We start from the raw sequence: 27,960 nt of genomic DNA on the forward strand, positions 1-27,960 counted from the left end.
TGCTGGCAGTAGTGTTCATGCAGAGATCCAGTCGGAGGCTCTGCCCATCTGCAGAGCTGAGTCTGTGGCCCCATCTGGACCAGCCAGTGCACTTCTGCTGATGAGGGTCCCCAAACACATGATGTTCTCTGAAGTGTACACCTGGCCTACCCGTCTCTTGCCCCAAGGTGCTCTGTGATCTGCCACTTCTTTCCTCTCCCATGCCATCCTGCCCCCACTCACCTGTCCAGTTGCATTTCTCCAGCCAGACCAAACCATATCTCCATAAACACATCTCCCCCCACTGACTAGACCCCCCCATTCTAGCAGATGATGTACAACAGGCTAGCACGTCGTTTCACAGCTGCAGAGGAAAAAGCGATGAGATTGTAGATGTCATAAATTTTAAATATAAGATTAATTATGATTATTAAGAAAACCACATTATATTCTTAATAATCATTACAATTTTAAAGTATGTAGGCCATGCAAAGACCAGATGGTCTGGGATTGCATTTCCAGCTAGCACTCAGTTATCAGTGTATAATTAATATTGGCTGACGTATTTGTGTAGAATGTGTGTGTCTCCTTTACATTTGTGAAGTCTGCGATGGATATTGTTTCTGTTGTGTCGGCATTATATTCCGAATTCATAGAAATAGATCAATGGCTCAGCAGAGATATACCAAGTGTAAGACATGATGATGAAAGTAATAATATTCATGTTACATCTGGAAAGTCGATATTAACATACAGAGTGGCCAGATCTCGAGAGTAAATCTGAACGTACTGAGATAAGTGAATCTGGAAATATGATGATCTGTTAATGACCAAGGAAAGGGTGAAGTGTAAAAATGCTAATGACTCCCTGAAAATTGGATTTTATTAAACTGACATGGGTCTTTTCCAGCCCTTCATAAGAAGCACCTCTCTAATAAAACCTTTTACAACAGGAGCCACATAATGCTTTTATAACAAACTAACATTCTAGTTAAAGGTAAAGAAAACAAAACTATAAGCCCCATCAAAGATGCATGGGCTGCTTGTAGCACAAAATGAGTACAAATTACACCAGTTCTGAGAAGCTTGCAAAGTCAGGTGCAAATTGCATGCCAGATAGGCTTGGGGAGTGCGTGCAGCACAGTGTTGGCGGGTTCCTTTATTGGCGGCATTCTGTGTGCAAAAGCAATTACTTGTATCTGTATTCTCGCAAATATTTTACTTTGTAAGGAGTCATTGGTGCGCATGTTTCCTACAAAACAGCTCTCAGGATGTATGCTGTGCGTGTGTGGACAGAAATGGTAAATTACTTCATAGTCTGTTCATCGTTTTGTGGTCAATGTTGTGCTCCCTGATCATGACTCTGTAAGGGCAGAAAAGTGTAAATGTGATCAAAGACATGCTGGGAATGTGTTCTCTCGGTGGGACGTGTGGCCAGATGTGCAGTAATTAGGTGACTCTCGGGATGCGATTGGCAGCAAGAAGCCACACCAAATGCTCCAGGTCTGAGGTCATTTCAAATATCCAGAACCATTGGAACCAATGAACTAGCGTCAGAAGAAAGGGGTGGAAGGGAGGGAGGGAAGGAGAAAGAAAATGAAAAGTAACCCAAATAGTTGAGAAAATGGCTTAGGGGGCACCTGGGTGCCTTGGTCAATTGAGTGTCCAACTCTAGATTTTGGCTCATCCATGATCCTGGGGTCCTGGGATCGATCCCTACCCTGGGCTCCCTGCTCAGCGGGGAATCTGATTCTCCCTCTCCTTCTGCCTCTTCTCTCTCTCTCTCTCTCTCTTTCTCTATCTATCTCAAATAAATAAATAAATCTTTAAAAAAAAAGAAAAAGAAATGGCTTAGGGCACCAGCCATCTGTCACTGAGCCAGATACAGGTGTCACAGTGTAGTAATATCACAAACAATATGATCCTTCCTAGTAACAAGTGTCATTGCCATTAAGTTTTTAAATATTATGTTTTATTTATCAATTTGTGATAATCCAAATAGCTATTATATTAAATGATCTGAGGAGGCCAGATGTTGAGAAAGCAATACCCAGCCACAGGATCGTCTTTTGTACAATCCTGTAGATGTCATATCACAATGGGTCCTGAGAAACCTGTATGTATTGAATTTGTGAATAACTCAGTCATCTCATTCTGGCTCACTAATATAAATTGCCAAACTTGGGGAACGAACGCATATTTCCCACAGTTCCTAAGCATGTGGAGGCAGGCAGCCCTCCCGTGGCCCCTCGGGTTCTGGTCCCTGCTCATGTGTCCTGTGACTCCCTCCCACTCCCTAGGAGGCTCCGACCCACTGCATTGTAACCCACCCGTGCACTTTCTCACTGCCCTTCACTGCATCCCCAGAGCATCACAAAATATGGGCTATGGATCACCCAGCAAACTGTCAAGCTTGCGATCAGTTGTCCAAGTAGAGGCATTGAAATGTTATATGTCTTGAACTTTAAATATAAGATTAGTGACAATTTTCAAAGCGAATTTTGAGGATGAAAGACTAACCAGAAATTCAATGATCTTACCTGGAGTGGGAGGTAGCGTCTGCTGTGATGTGTCATCTCCCACCTGTTAGTGTGGTGAGGGGCGCAGAATGCACTTCCTATGTCACTTGCCAGCCCCAGGCACATAAGAGAAGGCGCAGGACCACCAGCCCCCCAAAATCACCTTCACCTGATGCTTCTGCCTTCATCACTGATCCCCAGCTCAAATGAGGGGCCCCAGGATCTCCTTGACTTCCTATTGGGGTGGCCTCACCCAGCTGAGTCTGGGGTTCTTTGAAAAGACATGTTCCGGGATCCCTGGGTGGCGCAGCGGTTTGGCGCCTGCCTTTGGCCCAGGGCGCGATCCTGGAGACCCGGGATCGAATCCCACGTCGGGCTCCCGGTGCATGGAGCCTGCTTCTCCCTCTGCCTATGTCTCTGCCTCTCTCTCTCTCTCTGTGACTATCATAAATAAATAAGAATTAAAAAATAAAATCTTTTGAAAAGACATGTTCCTTCTGATTCCAGCATCCTGAAAAGCACTTACTTAATTTTCAGGTGAAATATTTATTATATTTCTTTAAAACTATGATGTTATGAAAATGCCTCATAACATCAGCCTGAGAATGGTCACAAAGAGCATGAAAAGCCAGATGTAGAAGTAATTAGTATGTATAGCTCGGCTTCCATTTCTCACAGCGGAGCCTCGGGTGGTGTGACATTTCACTGTGACCTAAGCACCAAGATCCAGACTCACAGGGACACAGCAAAAGCTATAGAGCTTTGATTTCCATTTGTTTAGGTGGAAACCTCTGATCTTACCATATTCGGTCTCTACATGCCATGGGCAGCACCACATAAATTCTGCGCACGGTGAGCTCTCCTAGATATGCCGCGCATGTATCTCTGGCTTGCACCTGCAATGTCACCGCGTGCCGACTTGCTTGCCTCCAGGTGCCTGACACAGGGCTGGATGCCCAGTAGGTACATTAAACAGGGTCCAGTCAAGAAACCAGAAAATACAGTGAGAAGCTCCCTGGAGGGAATTTAATATGTGGGATTAGTGCTGCAGACCTGAAAGTGCAAAGGGGAAATTGTGAGCTGCTCAGACACCAGCCACAGCTGGCAGCAAGGACCGCCTCTAGGTCTGGGAGACAAGCAGAAGAGCTGCTGTCGCCAGAACCCAGGACTCCTGGCTGGAGGTGCCCAGTGAGAGGTGGAACGGTGAGAGGATCCCAGCCTCTAGAAGAAACACTGTCCAGAGCACAGAGGGAAAGAGGGGACACATCCCTGGGCATCTTCGCTCCTCCACCCCACATGCCACCAGTGCATCCACATGACTGAACCCACCTGGAAGCCAGCCGACCACGAAGCCTGGGAATGGTTTGCAAAGACCTGTGATATGGAGCAGAGGAAGGGGAGCAATTAGGAGGGACACGTCAGATGCCCAGAAAATAATTTCTGAATGACGGAAGAGCTAACTGAGCTTGTGTCAGGACCACTGGTCATGCCCTGATGCTCCAAAACCTCGTCTTTCTGGGAGACATTTTTGACCTCCTGGTGAGAAAACATGCTCACAGGAGTATTTGGAGATTTTAGAAATGGCTGTCATCCCGGGCAAACTGCTCGTTAATGCAATGCCTTCACACGGGAGCCCAGATCTATTTTGGGTTAAACCTGGGTGATTTTCAAGCCCTTCTGTGCCCCTGCCTTACTGAGAAGGAGGTCTTGAGCAGTGGTGAGATCCCAAGCCCAATTGCCCCTGGTCTCCCTCCCCAACACTGATTAAAAAGCAGATGGAAGGTGAGATGGATTTGGGCTCTGCATTATTAAAGCCTTGGCGGAGAGCATTCAGGCTGGCTTGGACAACATGGAGAAATGCTCTCTTCTGACGCCCTGTTCCCCGTGTGGGAGGGCCTACAGGACCTCGAGGGAAGATCCCAACTCCTGGAAGATCCCATTGGGTTGGGTGCTTGCTTTAAAGTGAATTGATTTCAAAGCAAGTTGATTCAAAAGGTACAAAAAATGAAGGAGGTCCAAAACAACACTGCTGTAACACTGTATAATAAAACCGCAATTTGCTGACAGCAGAACCTGAATGTTCATACCCCCAGAAGATAAATATGTGTGGTGATGGATGGATTAATTAATGAGACGGGGAATCCTTTCACACTACATGTTTACAAATCGCCCCCATGTACATTCCGATATCTTCTAATTCTATATCTCAGTAAAGCTGAAGTTTATAAGGGTTTATGTTAAATGAATATCAGTATTAATGGCACATGGATTTGGACAGGTGATATACAAATATTTAACACAGGTGCCAGAAGCACAGAAAATCCAGGGTGGAGGCGGGTAGTGGACATGGAGTCTGTCCCAGAAGGCTACTCTGCTCCTTAGTGGTTACAAAATGGGCACAGCCCATTTTTCCAGTCCCAGGAAGGGATTGGGGCAGCCATGGAGGTGGATGGGGTCCTTGGGGAGCTTGAGAGTGTGCTCGTTTGCTAATTGGTGCAGAAATATTCCAGAATATTATAACTGTTGGGACTATATGCTTGCCAGCTGAGTCTCACCTGGGATGTGAGAGCATCGTGATGGGGTTTGCAGGTGGCAGCCATTGGGGAAGCAACATGGAGCTGCTGGCATTGGAGATGTCACAGAGCTCAGGGGATGGTCTTCACAGAGTTGAGACAGGAGATGAGCACCCTGGACACCTCGCACTGCCCCAGGAGAGCTGTGCTCGTGTCCCAGGAAGCAACCCTGGGATTCTGGTTGTGAGTGCTCTGTGAGGGACAGCTGCCAGCCTGTAGCCCCTCAGGGCAGGGAGATGCAGGAGCCCTGGCTGCCACCAGCCAGGGGACGGGACAATGGGGCCGGCAATCCCAAAAAGGGGAGACCCCAGCTCAGGGGGGGCCCAGCGAGATCCCGGATGATCTCACCGATGAAGCCCAGTGGCTACGAACACAGGCTCTGGCATCGGAACCTCAGCTTCCTCTTCTGCAAAATATCTCTTGGAAATTTTCCTGAACACTGAGTGAAATGATGCATAAATAACAAATTGTAAAATAACTCTAATAACTAAACATTTTATTGAAGATACTACTAATAAAAATCATTTCTAAAGCTATGTGCAGAGTACATGGCGTACTTGAGTGCTCAGTGAACTGTGATGCTGCGTACTCTGGTTGACCCATTGCCCTGCCATGTGTCCTGCCCTGTAATCCTGGGCAGCCACATGAATGCCTTCTCCCTGCCCAGAACATTCTGGATGTTCCAGCAAAGAGATTCTGCCACAGATTTGCTCTATAATATCTTTGTCTCCCTCTCTCCCAGAGCTGCAGAGCCCTCCAAGGAAGGTGACCCATTAGAGAGTGCAGTATGTGGGTGGGGTATTGAGATTAAGGAAGCAAAAGCAAAAAAAATCCTCCTGTCTTCCTCTCCAGGGTGGATTTAGAAGTAACTGAAAAATGAGAATCAAGCAGCTGAAGAGACAGAAATAAAAATATCAGCTTTATCATTTTTAAAGCTGATGGTAGAGAGGGCATTAGATAGGTTAGTCAGGGTAGGCTGTGCTGTGTGTCCATAGAAAGTAAACCCCAGGGCACCTGGTGGCTCAGTGGGTTGAGCATCTGCCTTTTTGTTTTTTGTTTTGTTTTGTTTTTGTTTTAATAATAAATTTATTTTTTATTGGTGTTCAATTTGCCAACATACAGAATAACACCCAGGGCTCATCCCGTCAAGTGCCCCCCTCAGTGCCCGCCACCCAGTCACCCCCACCCCACACCCACCTCCCCTTCCACCACCTCTAGTTCGTTTCCCAGAGTTAGGAGTCTTCATGTTCTGTCTCCCTTTCTGATATTTCCCACCCATTTTTTCTCCTTTCCCCTTTATTCCCTTTCACTATTATTTATATTCCCCAAATGAATGAGACCATATCATGTTTGTCCTTCTCCGATTGACTTACTTCACTCAGCATCATACCCTCCAGTTCCATCCACATTGAAGCAAATGGTGGGTATTTGTCGTTTCTAATGGCTGAGGAATATTCCATTGTATACACAGACCACATCTTCTTTATCCATTCATCTTTCGATGGACACCGAGGCTCCTTCCACATTTTGGCTATTGTGGATATTGCTGCTAGAAACATTGGGGTGCAGGTGTCCTGGCGTTTCATTGCATCTGTATCTTTGGGGTAAATCCTCAAAGAGTTAAAAATAGATCTGCCCTACGACCGAGTGTCTGCCTTTGGTTCACATCATGATCCTGGGGTCCCGAGTTCGAGTTCCATGTCATACTCCATGCTCAGCAGGGAGTCTGCTTCTCCCTCTACCTCTGCCCCTCCTCTCCTTCCTGCTTGATCTCTCTCTCTCTCTCTCTCTCTCTCACACACACTCTCTCTCTCTCTTTCTCTCTCAAATAAGTAAATAAATAAAATCCTTAAAAAAAAAAAGTAAGCCCTGAAATCCCCCCATCTTGCCTTTGCAACATTCAGTGCAGATTGACTAGACAATATTAATTCTGCCAATCCATGAGCATGGAATATTTTTCCATCTCTTTGTGTCTTCCTCAATTTCTTTCATAAGTGTTCTATGGTTTTTAGGGTATAGATCCTTTACCTCTTTGGTTAGGTTTATTCCTATGTATCTTATGCTTTTCGGTGCAATTGTAAATGGGATTGACTCCTTAATTTCACTTTCTTCAGTCTCATTGTTAGTGTATAGAAATGCCACTGATTTCTGGGCATTGATTTTGTATCCTGCCACGCTGCCAAATTGCTGTATGAGTTCTAGCAATCTTGTGGTGGACGCTTTTGGGTTTTCTATGTACATTATCGTGTCATCTGCAAAGAGGAAGAGTTTGACTTCTTCTTTGCCAATTTGAATGCCTTTAATGTCTTTTTGTTGTCTGATTGCTGAGGCTAGGACTTCCAGTACTATGTTGAATAGCAGTGGTGAGAGTGGACATCCCTGTCGTGTTCCTGATCTTAGGGGAAAGGCTCCCAGTGCTTCCCTATTGAGAATGATATTTGCTGTGGGCTTTTTGTAGATGGCTTTTAAGATGTCAAGGAATGTTCCCTCTATCCCTACACTCTGACTAGACAAAGTTGCTATTCTTCCAAGTTACTTGGGAGCCACCTCCACCCATCTTATGATGCTGCCGTCTCTCCACACGTGGTTTCCAAGGACAACTCACGGTGGGGACGTTGGGGTCCAGGAGGCTCCAAATCTGACACCTGTCACTTGAGCTCATGACCTATTGGCCAGACCTGGCTGTGTGGCCTCGATCCGTTTCAGAGGAGGTTGGGACATGCACTTTTCACAAAATGGAGCCCACTGGGAAGCTCTGTTCCTCCTGCTAAACTTGCCAACTGAGCAAGTCACTGCCCTCCTGCCTTGGGATGTGAGCAAGGCTCCCAGGAGAGACTGGCCATGTTCCTCCCCATCCTTCCTCTCTCCAGGGGGACCGCAGGGGGACAGAGCATGCTTTCCCTCCACACTGGCTCCTGGGCCGCCACCTGGAGCTATGCACAACCATGGTGGCTGTGAAGGTTTGCGGGAAGGGATCACTGCTCTGTGCTTCTCCTGTTCCGTGATGGAGCCTCCCAACACTCCTCGCATAGGGAGCTCTGCCACCTATGAGCCCTGTCACCCAGCGTATGATGCTCACACCTTTAAGCCCAAGCATCTTGGCCCTTTAGACATGGAATGAGGCCACCCGCCTTCCAGGGAGTAAGGGAGATTGTGTCTATGAGCTCATAGCATGTTGGTGTTGATCTCACTCATTCATGGAGGACATGAGGTCACGAGTGAATTACATAGCATGTTCAAGGTCAGCTGAGAGCTCCAGGCTTATGCTGTCATGGGGGAAGAATGACACTCCTCCCCATGGAGTCACGGCTTCCTGTCCGGCTGCCGCCCATGTTTTATGTCTGTGGGAAAATGACATCAGTGCTTCAGAAATTGTTCCTCTCTATCCCGGGGTGTACGTTAGGTTTTTGACCAAAAGGGTTGGGCTATGCTTGGAGAGAAAAAGCAAATGAGCATCCAGGTTCACAAACTAGAGACATGGCTAGCGAGCTGCAGGAGCGGTGGCCGTGGGTCACCGTGAGCTTGCTTCGGTTTCTTCCTGCTGCCGCTGGACGCCTCGCTGTGCCTGCCCTGCCCCCCTGGCGCAGAGGAGTGCGCATGGTTCCTGGAGGCGAAGAGGCGGAATGTAAAAGTGAGATCACCGCCTCACTCCCTCCGTATCCCTTCTCTTTATCCTTTATCAGTCCCGCAAGTCTAAAGGGACCCGAAAGCCCCAGGAGATACTCACACCTTTGCAAGAACAGAAGTACAAACCCTTTGCTCTCTCCAGCAATCCCTGATTGGGCTTTTTTCCCTTATCTTAGTCTTGAACCGTCACAGAAATCTGGGGTAAGCATCTCCCTGTTTTTGTTCCAGGGGCAGGAAGACTTGAGCCTCATGGCTTTGGGGCAGCATTTCTATGAAAGATCCTTTTGCATCAGCTCGAGGGACCCACAGTGGAGAACACTTTCCTTTTGACAAAAGGGGAGCCAGCCCACAATGTGGCCCGCCCACACTGGGACCTGGTGCTTCACAAGGTAGCTTGGAGAGCAGGAAGCCCTCAGAGGTAGTCCTCCTGGGGAGGGGAATGAGGGTGTGAGGGGTGCCCCCTGCACACAAGGAGACCTTCTTTTACCTTGCCAGTTGGGGGGAGGAGGTGGGGAACATTTCCCATCAAAACTTTAGTATCAGGGTCTTATTGGTGCTGTAACGAACTGCCACAAACATAATGGCTTTAGAAATAGAAATGCATTCTCTTGCCACTCTGGAAGGCAGAAGTCTAGAAATGGATTCTAGGAGCTAAAATCCAGGTATGGGCAGGGCTGCATTTCTTCTAGAGGCTCTGGGGGAGAATCCCATCCTTGCCCTGCTGCAGCTTCTAAAAGGACCTCATGGTACTTGGCTATTGGCTCCTTTCTCCATCTTCAAAACCAGCAGCAGAGCACCTTCTAATATCTTTCACTGGCCCTGACCTCCTGCCTTCTTCTTAGAAGGACCCTTCTGATGATCCTGGACCCATGCAGAATATCCAGGGTAATCTGCCCATCTCCAGATCCTAACCTAATCATATCTGCCGAGTTCTCTTTCCCATGTAAGGCAGTGTATTCACAGGTTCCAAGAATAAGGATGAGGTCAGCTTTAGGGGGCCATTAGTCTTTCTACCACATCAGGCAACAGATTTTATCTCATGGAAAAGCAAATATTCCTGATCATTTTAAGACAAGCCCTTCTCAGCTGCCCGTGGATACAAAGGTGGAAAGGTGGAGTGCTTGCCCTCAAACTATAAGTTTTATAGTGAGAAAATTAGGTACACCAAACAACTGCCAAGCAATTAATTTCTGTTGTAGTAGCATGGGGATATAGGTAAGGGATGCCTAAATCTGTCTGGGAGAAAGAATGGAATCATAGCATCTGTGCAGGTGTTAATTGGAGAACATGCAGGGAGTGCTGGAAATGGGGGGGGAAATCATGATTTTGAAACCATCCACTAAAGCTGGTTCAGACAAGAAACATTAAGTCATGCTAAATCTAGGGTGAGGAGGAGGATATTTGGTGGAGCAGGTTACTCGTGTTCTTAAGTGTCTCTCAAAGAAAAGCTATTAGTTGCAAGAAAAAAGTACTAGCTATAGTGGCGTGAGGAAATCAGACACTACCTTGATCAGGTGATCAAAATTAATGTCACTAATGAAGGGCAGGTGGGCATTTAGTGCCTGCGATGTGACATGCTGAGCAGGATACAGCATCATCTCTGTGGTGTCCCAGCTGGGGATGCATAGATCTGTCTAATGACAAGGAAACTATGAGACTGACCCCAACAAGGAACATCCTATTAAAAATTGGCAATATTCTTCAAAAATGTCAATACTTTAAAATAGAACAAAAGGTCAAGGAAATGTTCCAAATTAAGGAAAAATATGATATATAATGCAACACCCTATCCAAGACAGAACCTCATACTGGAAGAGAAAAAAATCTATAAAAATGTTCTTGGGTCACATGACAAAATTGGAATATGGACAGAAGATTAAATCAATTTAAATTAAAAGTTTCCTGAACTTGGTAACTGTACTGAGGTTATTTAAGAGAGTATCCTTATTCTTGAGAAGTACATGCATGAGTGTCCAAGGGTAAATGGCCATGGTGCATGTAATTTACTCTTAAAATGTTCAGATAGGAAAGATAGTCTGATAGACAGGTAGATGCATACATAGATGATGGATAGATAGGTAGATACATACATAGGTGATAGATGGATAGATAGGTAGACATACAGATAGATGATAGATAGATAGATAAATAGATAGATAATAGGACAAATAATGAAAAATGGGCATAATGTTAACAGTAGATAAGGCATTCTTTGTATTATTCTGGCAACTTTTCAATAAATGTGGAATTATTTCCAAATAAAAAATATTTTAGGAAATATCAGAAAGGGAGACAGAACATAAAGACTCCTAACTCTGGGAAACGAACTAGGGGTGGTGGAAGGGGAGGAGGGTGGGGGGTGGGGGTGAATGGGTGACAGGCACTGAGGGGGGCACTTGACGGGATGAGCACTGGGTGTTATTCTGTATGAAATTGAACACCAATAAAAAATAAGTTTATTATTAAAAAAAGTATTTTTTGGTCATCAAAACTGACTTCAGAAGCCAGAGTGCCTGGGTTTGAGTCTTGCCAATGCCCTCTTGCTAGCCCTGTGATTTCATAATTCCTTTGGGCCTCAGTTTCCCATCTGTAAATTAAGGATACTAAAAGCACCTCCCCTCTAGGGCTATTTGCAGCTCAGATGAACTCACTCATGTGAAGCCATTGGCAGCTGGCAAAGCGTTGTGTGCTCATCAGGCACTAATCACTACTATTGTCACTATTGTTCCCAGAAAAGTCAAAATTTAGGCTTGGAGGATGTGTAGAAGTTTGCCAGCTGGACAGACAGAGTAAGAGTGCCATAGGGGAAGTGTGCAAAGATTGGAGACGGGGCATGTTGATGGGATATTGCTGAATGCTACAGTGTGAGGAGGGCATGGCTTAAGGGACAGCTTGACAGGTGAGCTGGGGCCAGTTGTGAAGTGCCGTTCGCCCACGCACAGGAGTTTCTGTGATTTATTGTTCTGCAGTGTGGACAGTGGAGAATTACTTAGTGTTCAAAGAGTGAAGCGATGTCATAACATCTGTAATTTTCAAAGACCACTCTGGTGGCTGTGATACGAAATGGACCTGACAAATGCAAATCCCACATGGGGAAGCCACTAGGGAAGCTCTGGTGACAATCCAGGAAATAGACAGTGAGCACTGGGACAGAGACAGATGCCCAGAGGCTAGTTAAGAAGGAAGAATTTGTAGAAGCAGAATCCACATAGTCCAAGGAGGGAAGAAGCATCAGGAAGTTTTCGAGGCTTCTGGCGTGGAAAATTGCAGGAGCAGCTGGGATGTGGTAGAGGGCGTGGGTAATAAAAACACTCAAAAGCTTTGGAAACCAGTAGTTTGGGTGTGCCTTTAGGACATCCAGATGGAAGTGTCCAGGAGGCTGTTGGCTGCAAATCCAGAGCTCAGTTTTGAAGATAGAGATTCAGGGTTATGGCTTTCCACTTGGTGACAGTGTGACAATGGGCGGCATCACTGAGTGACTCAATATCAATGGTTGGTTCTTCCAGTCTGCTGAAAGTCTGGGGCCAGCTTCTGGAAAATGCACATGCCCACTTGCACAGAGAAGTCTTCATATAAATTTAAGGAACTATGCCTTGAAGCTCATCCCTGCTACCCTCCTTCCTGCCCCAGGTTAAAAATACGTTATCTAGACCAGGGGTTTTCAAAATGTGACTGATGCACTCCTGAGTTGTGAAATTAAGTTAGTGGATTATTAACCAGAATTAAAGAAGGAAAAAAAGAGTAAATAAGAGAAAGAATGAAACAAAACAAGAAAGAAAGGAGTAGAAATATTATCGTGCATCACATGCCGGAAAATGAGTCTGTGTTCTATAACTTCTGGTTAGTGCACGTATATATATGTATACTGTGTTTCAACTGATAAATGTGTCAGATAAAAATTATATGTGAGTAGTTCATATATGTGCTTTGATATGCACAGAGACACACATACAGATATATGTATATATATATATACTACTTTAGATTATTGATAATGGAATGTGTACCAGTTACCTCTTGCTGCGTGAAAACAAGCATTGATATATATGCCTGACTCTACAATTTGGGCTGGTCTCAGCTGCCATCACACAAGCAGTACCCACCATTTGGATTGTCCAGTAGAGCTGGATGGTCCCAGACGCCTCACTCACAGGTCTGGCAGTCAGCCCGGACCTTGGTTTCCTTGCACAAGGCTTCTCTGTCAGCTGGATGGGGCTTCCTCGTGTGGCACCTGGCTTCTAAAGGGCAAGCTCCAGTGTGCAAGCGCTCCCCAAACCTCAGTGTTGTGTTAGCTGATGTCACACCAGCCAGAGCGAGTTGGAACATCATCATTTTGACACTGAGCCCACAGTTGATGTGGGAAGGGATTGCACAAGGGTCTGGATATTGAGGACACGATAGATTAGGGGCTGTTCGCCTGAGCTCCGCCACAGAGGGATAAGCACACAATTCCTAACTTCTGTGTTCCACTTGTTCCAGAGTTTCAAGACTTGTCCTTCAGCCTGGCTCATCGCTGCTGCCCCTCCCTTCTTCTCCTTCTCTTTCCACCTTTCTTCTTCATTAACTGAGAATCTGCAGGGAAACCTCTGCTAGGATCAGGGTACAATACCAAAAAGGGTGTGACGATAGCATCCTGGCCTTCAGGCCACGGATGAGCCACCTGAGTCCATGAGGGTCCAGCAGAGAAATGCCAAATACTAAATCAAGGCGGCTGCCCACCGGTCACAAGACAGCCCCAATTAAGCGTCGCCTGAATAGTGCAGGAATCTCCCCCGGGAGTTCAAAGTGAGCAGAGTCATCAGTCCACTCGGCAGGGCTCTGGCTCACTTCTGTTCTGAGGGGCGTAATCTGAGTTCTCAAACTGCACTGACCTTCAGAAGAAAAGGGGGAACAATGTCGAAGCTGAGGGATTCCATAAAAAGGCCTTTCATCTGCGTGAATCCTGTGCTGCCAGGAACTCAGAGCTCGAAACGGCTGTCTCTCCTTTTCTCTGCAGTTTTTATGCATCTACAGGTGTTGGCTCTGTCTGGCAATTCCCCCTAGGTTTCACTTCCTTGGGAACTTTCCCCATGTGTTCTTGTGGCTTGAATGGGCCACCTGTTACAACCCTCCCTGGCTCAAGAACTGTCAAGGGTTTTTAACACTTTGATCACGACTGGGAGAGGCCTGAGCACGCGACCCAACTCTGTCCAGTCACACCGGATCTTAGAAATTAGTGCGTGCTCTCAGAAAAGTGCCTGAAACCACCAGCAGGCATCTTACGCCGTAAGGGGCATGCTTGCCGGAGGGTCTTTGCGATCAGGGAAGCAAAGGAAAGCCACGGACAGAGACCATTTCCCGATGACAGTGTTGCAGCTGGAAAGCAGCACAAGACTTGTATTGTGTCTCCTGTCCAATTCCTCAATCTTTAAACAATTAACATTTCTCTAAATGGTCATCGGTTACTCCGGCTACAAATAAACTTAAAATTTTGATTTTAACAAGTTTAACATATTAAATTAGATTTAAATATTGATTACACACTTAATTATACATTTCTAAACATTCCATTGAAATCAAAATCTCATCTATGAGATTTTCATAAATGTTTTTAACTTGACAAGATACACAGTGAACCAGGAATATAAAACCAATTCGAGGGCTATCGTGGCTGTAAATCAGAGCTAATACCATGGTTGCTACTGTGTTCATTATCTCTGATTGACCTTATTATTTCTTTGGGTAGGGAAAGAAGTTCCTCAACAACACAGACAATAAGGGTTGCTGTCAGCTGAGGTTGAAGACATGTGAATAGGTGACAGTCATTACACTGAGGACGGGCCAGGAAATTTGGGGGTAACTTTCAAGGCAGTTCTCAAATGTGTGGCTAGCTGCACAGGATTTTTTTATTTATAGTTACATTTTTTCTACTTATGAGATGCCCAGTTTACTATTTCTGGCTGACCATTATTATAAACAACCTTGTCTTTTCCGGGAAAATCATACTTGTTTTGACAGTCTGTCAAGCACAGCCCAATATAAGCCTTTTTTCCAACTGCTTGTTCTAGGTAATACTTGATTGTTACAATTATATCTAGGGTAGTTGTCAATTGATTACACTGTCTTTTCCCTGTTGACATCCCTCCAGGAGCTCTTCCTTAAACATTTAGCCCAGAGAATTGCTCACATGCCACAATGTTTTAATTTCTCCATCATACATTTAATCACTGAAAATAATCCTGTTAGTTTATTTCTTTCACATTGTGTACCCACTGCCCAGCCTCGCATTTAAATAGTAATCACTGAAAAAATAAAGGATCTAATTCACAATTATGTTTCCAAGTCCTGGAAAGGGGTTTGGCATAAAAAGTGCTCAAAAAACATTTGTTGGATGAATGAATGACTTCCCATCGAATCATGTTGGCCATGGAACCTGAAATGGGTCATAAACCCCAGGGCATCAACCTTCCCTGTGGCTGTTCTAGTTCTAGCATCACCAGTGATCAACCCATTAAAGCAAAGTTATTTCCATTTCTCTTCTTTTATATATTTCAAACTAAGATTTGCAAGGTCATCCATGTGATGTGTGGTGCTGAAAGTCAAGCCAAAATTCAGAGTTTGTGATATAATTCATAAAAGCCAAAACCTGGAAGCAGCCCCATTGCCCAGATGTCCAGTAAATGGTGAATGGATAAATTAATTGTAGACGGTCCCTACAGGGGAATGCTTCTGAGCCATCAGGGTAGGTCAGCCATCAATACATTCAATAATACGATTGCATCTCAAAAGCATTGTGAAACCCAAAAGAAGCAAGCATAAAAGATTATATAAGGTTCCCTTTTTATGAAATTCCAAGAAAAAAATATAATGGCAGCAAATGAGTCATTGCCTGTGGTCCATGGTGGGGACAGGAAGTCAAATATGAGCGTGCATAAGTACCTTTAGGGTGAGAGGCCGTCCTGTGTCTTGATATGGTGGTGGTCACATGATTGTATACCATCACCAAACTTCATTGAAGTTTATGCTTCATACTGTGGAGTTTTATTCTATGTGAATAGTCCTCTAATAAACAAAAAAAAAGTGGGGGGGGGAGTTCACAGCAAGTTTGAAAATGCATGCTTCTCTACAGACTTTAAAATCAGATACTAAAACAGGTACGTAAAACCAACAGGATCATCAATTGTTTATTTGGACAGGCAACAGTTCCACAGGAGAGACAAGGTTGGAAATGTGTTTGTATTTGTTGTTAAGTACCAGGGGCAAGTGCAATAGGTCAGATAAATATGCCTCCTTTCCCTCCTGCTGTCCTTACCACTTGGGGTGTTCCCTATGGCCACAGGGGATATTCAGAAGGATCGCACTAGCCTGCCTGAACTGCTCTGTGGCTGGTGTCTGATGAGATGGCCATTCTAAGCATGCCATGTTGGTGGTTGAGTAGTCTGAAAATTAGCACTGCATCTGACAGTACCTGAAAACCATTCACTTGCACATACATGCACACACACGTACATGCGCATGCACACGTGCATGCATGCACACACATAACTTTTTTAGAGTTGGAAACTCATCTGGAAAGAGAAAAAAATCTGAGATGCAAACAACCTATCATTTGCTCCAGGCAACAGTGCACTTCCTTCTGCTGGACCTTGGAGAATTGATTTTCTTTTTCCCTCTCTATTTTCTAACTGTAAACTGGGTCTCGTGTTTCTCCCCCATGCAGGTTTTAAACAATATCACAAAAAAAAAATTCAGAGTTTGCACAAGAGGATTTCAATGTGCTCTTACTAAAATAGTTTGTCAGGGCTGCTGCCTCCAGCCCTGGAAGTCAGCATACCAAGGCTGGGTCTGGAGGCAGCTTTTTGTCATCAGAACGAAGGCTGGGTCACTGGTGTTGCTACCATCAGAGACTCAGCAGAGGCTGGAAAAATGGGCTTCCTTGTCACAATATTTCATGCTTTGCAGCTTCCGTGTTGAAGAACAATGGCAATGTGAGAAGACACTATTTGTTAACTTGTTTTTGCTGTCCGTTTTTATTGCCAGTTCAAAGATCAAAAAAGCTCCATCTTGGTTTCTTGCAAAATCCCCCTTCTCTTATATCCCTCAAGTAGACAAATGTCATGAAGTTAGCTTTTTGTTCTAAGTCAGAGGTTGAAAATTGGAGGTCCTTGGGTCCTACACATATTGTTTTTGGCCTGAAAGTTTTTGAATCCTGGCCAAAATTTTACTTATTTTTATTATTTATTTATTTATTTATTTATTTATTTATTTATTTATTTATTTATTTTTTGGCTAAGATTTTAAAATCTGGAATTGTTACATTAAAATTTGCATTGAAAATAGAATTTATAGCTTCTCCTAGAAAATGGAATACCTGGCAGCACTGACCTCTCTTTCACAAAGGCAACAGCGGGGTGACCTGGCAGTTGCTCATCCACTGGGGAGGGAGCTATCTAGGTCACGTCTAACTCGTTTACTTAGGTTTTTGGCTCTCCACAGCCATCTGAGCTTGTGACCCCCAAACTAAACCAAAAATTTTAGGAAAAGGTTTAGAAAATATCATACTTTAAACAAAAGGAAGCTACATTTGTACTTGGGGGTCAATTAGGATCACACATGTTTGCAAATAACAGGTATCTGACAGTAGCAAAGTAAGCATACACACAGACCGTATTCATATTGCTGCAAATGGCAAGATTTCATTCTTGTTATAGCTAGGTAATATTCCTTTGTGTCCATTCAGTGTGTGTGTGTGTGTGTGTGTGTGTGTGTGTGTGTGTGTGTGTATACATACCACACCACATCTCTTTTTTCCATTCATCTCTTGATGGACACTTGGGCTGCTTCCATATCTTGGCTACTATAAATAATGCTGCAATTAACATAAAGGTGCATATATCTTATTTTGAATTAGTGTTTTTGTTTTCTTTAGGTAAATACTCAGAAGTAGAAACAGCTCATGTCTGTTGCCTTATAGTTGTAAAATGACTGTCATATCTTCAGCCACAGGTCTACATTCCAAGCAGGAATAAGAATGAAGCAAGAAGGAGGCATAGACTATATCAGGAAAGCAAAACATTTCCAGAACCCGTCAACTTGGGGATCCCTGGGTGGCTCAGCAGTTTGACACCTGCCTTTGGCCCAGGGTGTGATCCTGGAGTCCTGGGATCGGGTCCCACATCGGGCTTCCGGCATGGAGCCTGCTTCTCCCTCTGCCTGTGTCTCTGCCTCTCTCTCTCTCTGTCATGAATAAATGAATAAAATCTTAAAAAAAAGAAAGAAAGAAAAAACACATCAGCTTATTTCCCCCAAGGTATCATATGGCCACAACTACCTTCAAGGGAATTTGGAAAGGTTGATTCATTGCAGCATTGAACACTATAGGGGCAGACAGAAGGGAATGTCGAATTCAAGGAGGCATGAATATGATAGGGGATATGCCATCACCAAGGCTTAGATTCAAGTTATAATTTAACCACTTACTTCCAGTGTGACCTTGGACAAGTTACTTAGTCTCCCTGACCCTCAGTTTCTCATTTGGTAAATAGGGATATTAATAGCACCTATCATATAAGATTTCCATGGGAGCTAATGACTCGGTGACTATGAAGTAACTTGTGCAGTACCTGGCATATGGTTGGCAATCATAAAAGATGGTGATGATGGTAATGATCATGATGGTGATGACAGTGAGGGTGATGAGTAATTATGATGGTGGTGCTTATAGGGAGAGTGGTGATGATGGTGATGGTGAGGATGGTGGAGGTGGTAATGATGATGGTGATGGTGGTAATGATGGTGATGATAATGATAACAATGGGTTTTCATGTAGAATTTATAAATCAAAGCCATAGGCTTTTTAAATAGAGTTTCAAAGTAGTGCTAATGTACCCCTGATATGAGGCATTGAGAAAGGCATATTACCTCATCCCCAAAATGCACAATTTCAACTTAATCATGAGAAAACACCAGGCATCTAAGCATCAAGGGAAATTCTACCAAATAGCTCCCCAAATTCTCAAGGTCATGAGAGACAAGAAAAGCTGAGGAACTGCCCTCACTCTGTGATGTCTCTACCTTAGCTGGACTTCTCTATCTTTGTTCACATGACTTCTTCCATATCCAACAGACTTTTACCATCGCCATGGGAGCATGGCCCTAGGAAATTCCATTTATTTCTCCTACATGTCCCCATGACCAGAGAGGACAAAAGAACATCTCTTCACAGACTTCAATTTGAAACAAAATATCAGAGCAGGACACTGATTTGCCCAGCTTTGGTTAGGGACATAGCCTTGAACCAGTCGCTGTGACCAGGGGCTGTGATCAGCCCTGCCTGAGACCTGCCCCATGTGCAGCAAGGGGATGAGGCCTGTCTCAGAAGAAACAGGGTGGTCGAAAACCAGGCCACAAGAGGAGTCACTTAGGTTCTTGCCCAGTCTCTCTGTAACCAAACATCAAGCTATTAGACACAAATGGTGTCTGTCTGACCAGCTGAACCCCAGAGTCTCCCCCAGTCCCTGGGAAGAGGCTTTGTCAAGCCTGCATAACACCATGTGTCCCTCATGGAAGGGTCAGTCTCTGGAGGTGACTGCCCAGGCTTGAAGTTGGCCCATTAATTCCTTACTAAGGAACATTGCCCAGGGTTTCCCCTGGTGTCTCTACCTTCTAACTATTAAGCGGAATAATATAAATGATCTCGTACATTGGTCAAGTGGCCTCTATTGGATACTGTACAAAGGTTCCTGGAACAATGCCTGGCAGAGTAAGGGTTCTAAATCATGTCCAACCCCTGTCCAGGTCAGGGAAAAAGAATTACCTGTAGCTAAAGATATTGACATAGGAGGAAGAGAGCTAGTCCTGAGTCACAAAGGGGCAGAGGGAGGGACAAGAGAGAATTAGGGGAGGGAGGGAGAAGCAGGGGAGAGAGAGAAGCAAGTGAGGGGAGAAGCAGGTGGAGGAGGGAGAAGCAGCTGGGAGAGAGAAGAGGGTGAGAGAGAGAAGCTGGTGAGGAGAGAAGCTGGTGATGGGGAGAGAAGCTGGTGAGGGAGGGAGAAGCAGGTGGGAGAGAGAAACAGTGGGGAAGAAGCAGGTAGGAGAGAAAGAGGTCTCAGCACCAACACCTTGTGAGATCTAAAGTTGTCGGCCAGCCTCACACCCAGCAGCCAGCACCCTTCAGCCTGGTCTGAACATCCTCGGCTGCTGCCTCCTAGACCCTAACCTAGAATCAGTCCAGCACCACTGAAATGGGCAGTGATCTGCTGCTGCACCCACCACCTCCAGGACTGCACAAGACAAATCTCCTCTTTGTCTTTTTATTAAAGGTCTCTGGAAATGGAAATTGTTCCTTTTAATTTACCAGAGACACAGTTACCTATAATTTAACTTTTTATGTAAACGTATAAATGTAGTTATAAGGACTACATTGCTATTTCCTCAAGACAGAATCTTTCTTTTAAATTTAGGAACTTAAGAGATATATATATGTGTATATACATATATATGTTAAAAGATATATGATATATTTATATATATTTTAAAAGATATATAATTATAACTATATTATATATAATTACATTATAAATAATAGTATATATTATGTGTACTATAGGGACACCTCAGTGGTTGAGCGTCTGCCTTTGGCTCAGATTGTGATCCTGGAGTCCCGGGATTGAGTCCAGCATTGGGCTCCCCACAGGGAGCCTGCTTCTCCCTCTCCCTATGTCTGTGCCTTTCACTCTGTGTCTCTCATGAATAAATAAATAAAATCTTTAAAAAATATGTGTACTATAAATACCTTACAATATATAATTATGCTATATATTATATGTGTATATACAGATATATACATACGTTTTCCGAGCTGCTTTGCAGATTCCCGGCAAACATTTTTTCCAATTTTTTTCTTTTTAAAGCAACTGACTGCACCAGCTTTTCTTTTTCGTAAAAATGCTCATAAAATCACTTATTGGAAATACACACGACAGCAAAAGTATAGGATAAAACTTAGAATTCAACTCTTTTGTAAACAGATGATAATTGCTTTGTGCCGTAAATTCTGCAGTCTCGCTTTCACCAATTTGGGACAGCAAAATTTGCAACCACTCAAGCGAAGCCTAGCTAAACGTTCGATATTTGTCCTCCTGTAAAAGGTTGGGAGTACTAAGAAAATATTTGCGTTTAATTTTGGTTGTTTCACTGAAGTTTCCAAGAACAGAGACTGTACTGGGTTGGAGCTGAATGAGTCACGGGTACGGTGGCCCCACAGACTTGGACTCTCAGGGAAGTACAGCTGGGGGGCTGGTGGCATAATAACACTGTGTGCATTGCTTGACAGCCCCTTTTTCATGCTTCTGGGAGTTTTTTTGGATGTATTGAAGTTTTAGTTCTCTGAAGGCACAGCTGGTAGAATTTGTTTGCACACCTCCATGAGCAGCAGGCAGTGAAGGGCCCCACCCTGGGTGCTTCTGATGCACATGATGTGAGCTTCAGGCTGCTAGTGAGTTCAAGGAAGCCAGAGCCACCCTGCCCGGAGCACCATGCGCCCTTGAGCCCCCACAGACAGCAGCTGGGTTCCTCAGCTGTAGCTGGGAACTTCATACATGGTCTGTCACATGCCACTTTGTCAAAGAAGACCAGGCCATGGAACTTGTCCCATACTTGGCCTCTGGACCACAGCTCATGTTCCCAGATTGGGTCATGGGGTCTTTGTCTTTCTTGACCCACTTTCCGGCATCTTTCTTTTTCTTGTCATCCTTGGGGTGGCCTCATGAAGCTCAGGGAACAGCCACCAGTATGGCAGCCTTGCTGGGATGTCCCTTCATGGATTTTTCCCACATTTTACAAAATATATTTTGAATGAACCTGGCTCTGATACTGGGTAATGACGTGCAGCTTTCTAGGAGAATGTGTTGTATGTGGGTGCTTCGACCCCAAGTCAGCAAAATGCTCTGGAGTGTGGGCTCCTGTCCTTGGGTGCTTGGTGTGTGAGGGCACACATTTACAGGTTCATACGGGGGGCACATGTGGTTGCATACGCACGTAATTGCACATAGAAGACGTAGGATGGTTTATGGGTTTTTTTTTTCCCACTGGTTCTTTTTGTTACCTGAATGTCATGCTCTCCCACGTGGATTAACTCGAGTGTGTGGATCACTGATGTCAACCCGACTGTGCCTAAAAATACCTGTAGAACCGCAGGTGCCCGGGCCGACTGCTGTCCACTTGAATCAGAACCTCTGAGCCGTGGGTCCAGGAATTGACATTTTTAAAGTTGTCCCCACCCCTGATGATTCTAGTGGGTAAGAATCACAGCAGTGCCATTTTACTCTGCCTGATACTGATCCTGGGGCATTGTAGTTCCATTGGTAGTTTATGGACATCAACACTTGCTGGTTCTGGAGAGCCTGGCACCACCCAGAACGCCTTCCTGACCACAGTGTCTAGAGGAGCAGCTCGGCACTCCCTGTCCCACACCCTGATTTTCTGTGCATTGTGTGCCCCACTCCCGGACACTACACTCTCAATCCTCTTGCTTCTTTGGTTAGTGTCTATATGCTTCTCTAGAACATAAGTTCCACGAGGATGGGATTTGTTTGTTTTAACTTCTATACTAAGTATCAAGAAAGTGCTCATATCAGGTTTTGCTCCCCTGAAGCAGACCCCGAGGTGGAGGTGAGCAGGCAGGCTTTCCCTCAGGGGCCTACACCTGTAGAAGGGAAGGGGCAGAGGCAGGAAGGGGAGAAGGAGAAGCTGAGCACAGTGAAGCCCTCAGAAGGGTTCACTGGACCCCTCAGGTGTTCTGAGGCTGCTGTGGCTCTTCAGAGCTGCCCTGGGTTGAATGGGGAAGGTTGAGCTCTGCACTGACATTACAGCAACCACCACAGTGCTCAAAAATATTTCAGAAAGTATGTCTTTCTGTCCCCACTCCAAAAAAATAGTGCTTTGATTTTGGAGCTTGCATGCAGGTACGTATTTTTGGTGCCAAGGAGCAGGCTTAGGAGACTGGGAGGAGCAAAGCAGGAAATGAGGGGAGGATCCATTCGTCTATAAGCCTGGGTGGGAAGCTTAGAGGTACTCAGGGCCCTTGGAGGAGGTATGTGGAGCACTCCTGAGGAGGGAATATTGCCCACAGCCCCCATGGCTCAAGCGTTGCCAAGCTCTTAGCTATTTGCACATGCATCCAAATGGCCAAGCAGAAGGGCCACCAACTGTCCTGTTGTGCCTGTGGTTACCTCAGATTTAGTGCTCAAGGTCCCAGGTCTCATGGAGGCCTGCAGTCCTGCCAGTCGGGGACAGGTGGGTGTCACCCTCCAAGCAGGTTCTCCCAGGTGCCCATGTGGAGCCACAGAGAAGCCTCAGGGCAGGGAGCAAGGCAAGGTGCTGGTGGGCTGCACGTGGATGCAGCTGATGAAACCAGAGGTAGGTGGGGATGCAGACATAGGACACGGGAAGCATCAGCACACACCAGGCTCGATCATGCCTTTGGTCGTCCAGGGCCTGAACTACAAACTCAAATGCACCAAGTAGGGATGCCTGGGTGGCTCAGTGGTTGAGCATCTGCCTTTGGCTCAAGTTGTGATCCTAGGGTCCTCGGATCGAGTCCCACATTGTGCCCCCACAGGGAGATTGCTTATCCCTCTGCCTATGTTTCTGCCTATCTCTCTCTCTCTCTGTCTCTCATGAATAAATAAATAAAATCTTTTTAAAAAAATGCACCAAGTATGCAAAAGTCTGTTTCGCTGTGTTTGAATTAGTTGCTTCTTTCTTGGCTTGAGGTAGTGTTTATGTGGCCTTCTACTGTCAACCTATCCAAAAATTGAGGGTAAAATAGAGAGAAAGTGCTGTCAAAAACCTCAGTATTTAGCAAATGCCTAGAGAGCAGGTTTTTTACATGTCCTTAAACAGCCCATTTCCTTGTGCATCTGGCTTATTTCCATTCATGTATATAGGAATAAAGACCGAAATTTGACTCTTGGGAAAGCTTCTGGACCTGCTGGAAGCTACTGGCAACTGCCAAGTCTCCCCTATCTGATGATTGTGAGTCTCCAGTGAAATGGTGATGAAATGAGCCTCTGCTGCTCTGGACTTTTTTGGATTTGGGGGCATTGAGGCGTTTGGTGCAGAGGGTACCAAACTTCTGTTTGCACTGCATTCTTCATTGGGTGCTAGTCTTGTTTTGAAAGATCCTAAGGTGAGGAGAAAAAGTGCCCTTTGGATGTGAGTGATTGGAAATATCAGAAATTTAATCAGGGAAATGTGCGCTTTGGTGCATTTAGTATGAGTCCAATAGGAAAGCCTTGAAGCAAATGCGTTCATCTATTTTATGAACGATCTCTCAGCCTGCATGACTGATGGGCAGGTCTACTGGTCCTTGGCATCGAATGTTTTCCCTTTTAGTGTTTCCCTGAAGCAGATGAGTTGGTTTGGATGGCATACTTGTCCCTTAGATGGCATCCCCAAATGCAGAGCATCGCACGCCCAAAATCACTGCAGATGTGATACCTTCCTCGTGATGCATCTTGGCGCTCCAGTGACAGATCTGTTAGCACTAATGACATATCTTTTCATGTAGAATTTGGCCCTCGTTTATAACTGCCTGATGCTAATAATGCAGAAAAAAAGCTCTTTGTTAATTTAAAATTTTAGTGCTACTAAGATAGATAAAAACTCTCCACTCTGGCTTATTTTATCAAACTCTTGAAAAATGTATTAAACTAGAACCCTGTGTTAATTCAAGGAATGCTAATTCGATACCTAATATACACTCCTGCTGAATGCATACGTATTGTAATGTGATTATTCCCATACCGTTCACCCACCACCCTGACAGGGCTGGCGTATTTGATACTTTAACGAGCCAAATCCCTTAGACACTGATGGGATGCTTGCAGCCTTGAGTGGGTTAGTGTACATGAGATGTTATCCACACTAATTAAAGTAAGACAGAAGGAACCCACTGTAGCCTCTCAAGCTGCTGTTTATAATGCCTGTCCCTTCTGCATGTGCTCTGTGCTCCAGGAGCTCTGCTGGTAGAGGGGTCTAGGGGTCAGAACCCGCAAACCAGATCTTGCTGGAAAAAGAGAAGGTGAAGGCAACAGAAGGAAAGCCTTCTCTCCAGTCACAGAACCACACAAAGATTGCTCCTGGCTGGGGAATGCCACTGGAATAGATACCAAAGCCCCAGACATGAATATGGATATGTAGATAGAAACGTAGGGAGAGATTCATGGATATTAATAGCTGTGCATTTAAATACCTGATAGGTCTTGCCTGGGCTAATTTTAAAGCACATGTACTTCTTGCGACATGTTGAGCAAAAGTAAAAGTAAATTTATTGGAAAGACTTACGGGCAGCAAGGCACGCAATGCCCCAAGTTCCCTTTTCCTCCTGAGAGGCACATGTGGGTTGACACACATGTGGGTTGCTCTGGCCGGGCACACCAGGGCATGGCCTCTAGGAGATGGTGCCCCTGTACACCAAGTGAATTAGCAGGGACATTGTGGGGACAAGCAGCACCATGTTGATGGTGTTTGGAAGGGAGCTTCCTGGCCAGGAACAGATGGGCCATGATACTCAACCAGGGGTGGACAGGATACTAACCCAGGTCCAGACCCCATTGCTGGTCCTCAGTGAGTTTGGTATGGAAGTCAAGAGTAAGCATCCAGAAATTCTGACGGCAACTGGACACTATCACATCCTCCAAACACATTTTATTGTGTTTTGCAAAAGAGTTAGTCTGTGCTGGCTTGAACATTAAAGAAAAAAATATAACTTTATCACAGAAAGCTTAAAAATCCCTGAGCTAGAAGGATTGAGTTCTTATGTTGAGATAACTCAGACCCACTGAGCTAGTTTCTTGCTAAATTCTGATCTGAAAGGGAAGAAGGAAGGGGTTTCCAGGCTGCGTGCTTCGGCTGCCCTCATTACCTACTACTTCGATTAGGAGATAGTGTCCTGCAAGGTATTTAATCACAGGGTTGGAGTTTCCAGCTATCGACATCTGCAATGCCTCCACACACTTCCAGGAACACGTCATATTATTCCTGAATTCATTCACCACTATTGATCAGTGCAAAACCATCAGAAAAGCACAAAGCATCATTAATAAGCTCCAGGCATCCCCCTTGCCCTCGGCCTTGTCAGGATGTGCTTCATCTCAAAAGTAAACACACCGCTTTCTCCTTGTCTCCCTCTCCAGATTAGTTCCAGCCACAGTCATGTAATTGTAACAAGATGGGGAAATGTAATGACATTAATAGCTAGCACCAGAATTCCTCTAGAAACTGAGTTTGTTGGCCGATAGGAGGTGGAAAGCCTTTAAAAGTTCTGGGAATGAAAAACATCTGTCCATCCACAACAAAGCAGTTCTATCCCCAAGAAAAACCAGGGCATGCGTCATGGAAGTTGTAGATGAGAACATGCCCAATAGCTCCATTCATGATAACCGACAGCTGGAGATGGCCCCCACGCCTGCAAACAGGAGAATGGGTGGATGCAGTGTTGTGTTCATGTGTATGCTCATCAGCGGCGAAGAACAGTGAGCATGGAGACACCTCTCAGGCTAGCAGTGAGAAAACGAAGCTGGGAATGAAAGACTATATGCTGTATGGTTTCTTCTCTGTTCTATATCAGGGAAAACTAACCTATAGGGAAAGAAGTCAGAATAACCATTAATGAGGTGCAGGAGAGGATGATGGAGAGCAGGAACTGACTAGGGAGTCTTTTGAGTGCTGTGGATTCTGATCTCAGGATGCTTATACAAGCATACACATGGGTACACGCCCTTTGACTTGTCTAGTTAAGGTCTGTGCACATTTGAGCATTAGATATTTTTATTTTATTTATTTTATTTTATTTTATTTTATTTTATTTTATTTTATTTTATTATTTTCAGAGAGAGAGAGAGCGAGAATCCCAAGCAGCCTCCACAGCCAGTACGGAACCCAGCTCAGGGCTCAGTCTCAACAACCCTGAGATCATGACTTGAGCCAAAATCAAGAGTGATGCTTAACCAACTTGAGCCACCCAGGTGCTCTTTGAGCATTAGATTATAACTCAACTTTTGTAGAAATAAAATTACCCATGCATACCAGGTGACACTTGGCAGTGCTGAGTGTGGGTGGGGTCATCACTGGTGGGGCAGGGGGAACACATGGCATGTTATTTTAGAGGAAGAGAAGGAAGGAAGGGTTGGCATGTTGACCATGCAAGGGCATGTGCAGGCAGTGCAAGGCCCCCATGACCTGCAAATCTGCCAGGAACTCATAGCAGACTTTGTGAGGGCATCCGTTGTGGGAACCAGCAGAGGATTCTATTGTGGGTTGGCTTGGGATGAATTTAACAGAGCCCATGTGGACAGAACAGAGAGGAGAGCTGAGCTGGAGCAGGGCCAGACCCATGTCCCCAACAGCTTGAAGCTTTCACACTTGAGCTAGAGGCACACCTCTAAGAAAATAAATACAAAATCATGTACATAAACTTACTGAATATTTATTTATACTCAGTAGAGAAAAGAGCAACAAATTATAAGTTGTAAAAAATGGGAAAATGCTACAAACATCACAAAATATATAAAATGTATTATAATATCTTTATTTTTAAGTAACTAAATAACTAATTGACCCTTCTCTACTGTACCTTCTTCCTACATATTTCTGGCTACATCTGTTTTGAACAATCCAGAACATGATTTTATAAGTGCTTTACTTAATGATAGGGCTGATAGTATTTCTTTTAGCATCACTAAATACTGATAGTTCAGAGAGGTTTCCTTTAGCTTTATAACCTGATGTGCTTAATCCCATGCACATATTTATGATTGTTCTCAAATTTGAGTGAACCCTATCAAGTGTCATCTTTTTAGGAGATGTAAGGTTTTAGGGAATTTCAAGTTTTCTTACAAAGTGACTAAATACTCTGAATTCCTGGCAATCATTAGCCTCCACCAGCTTGTCATCAGCATCTTTCTGAAGCGACGTTAGGAGTCTTATGTCATCTTTGTCACTGTCAGGAGTTCACGTCAAGTAAGCAAGACATTAAAACAGAAATTCTGATAAAATCTATTTTGCATAATTCCCACTAAAAAAAGAAAATGTGGGGTGTGTTTATTGCTGTGCATGCTGCATTATCAAGTCAATTCCTAACAAGGTAGAACATATGTCTTACTAAGCATATCATAAAGATGGGCACTGAATTCTCTACTTCCAATGTGACATGTCACATGATTGAGACAATTTTCCAGTCAAGCTTCTGACTCCTCAGATTGCAAACCTTGTTTCTTCTC

The 27,960-nt window shown here is 44.7% G+C and overlaps 1 protein-coding gene across 1 annotated transcript in view; it reads left to right on the forward strand.

Annotated features, from left to right (window-relative positions):
- The window catches only part of TMEM132D (transmembrane protein 132D), a 596,131-nt gene that overhangs the window by 537,692 nt on the left and 30,479 nt on the right, over positions 1 to 27,960 (forward strand). The gene's annotated exons all lie outside the window — the stretch shown is intronic.

The sequence above is a fragment of the Canis lupus genome, chromosome 27 (genome assembly GCF_048164855.1).
Source record: "Canis lupus baileyi chromosome 27, mCanLup2.hap1, whole genome shotgun sequence".
NCBI lineage: Eukaryota > Metazoa > Chordata > Mammalia > Carnivora > Canidae > Canis > Canis lupus.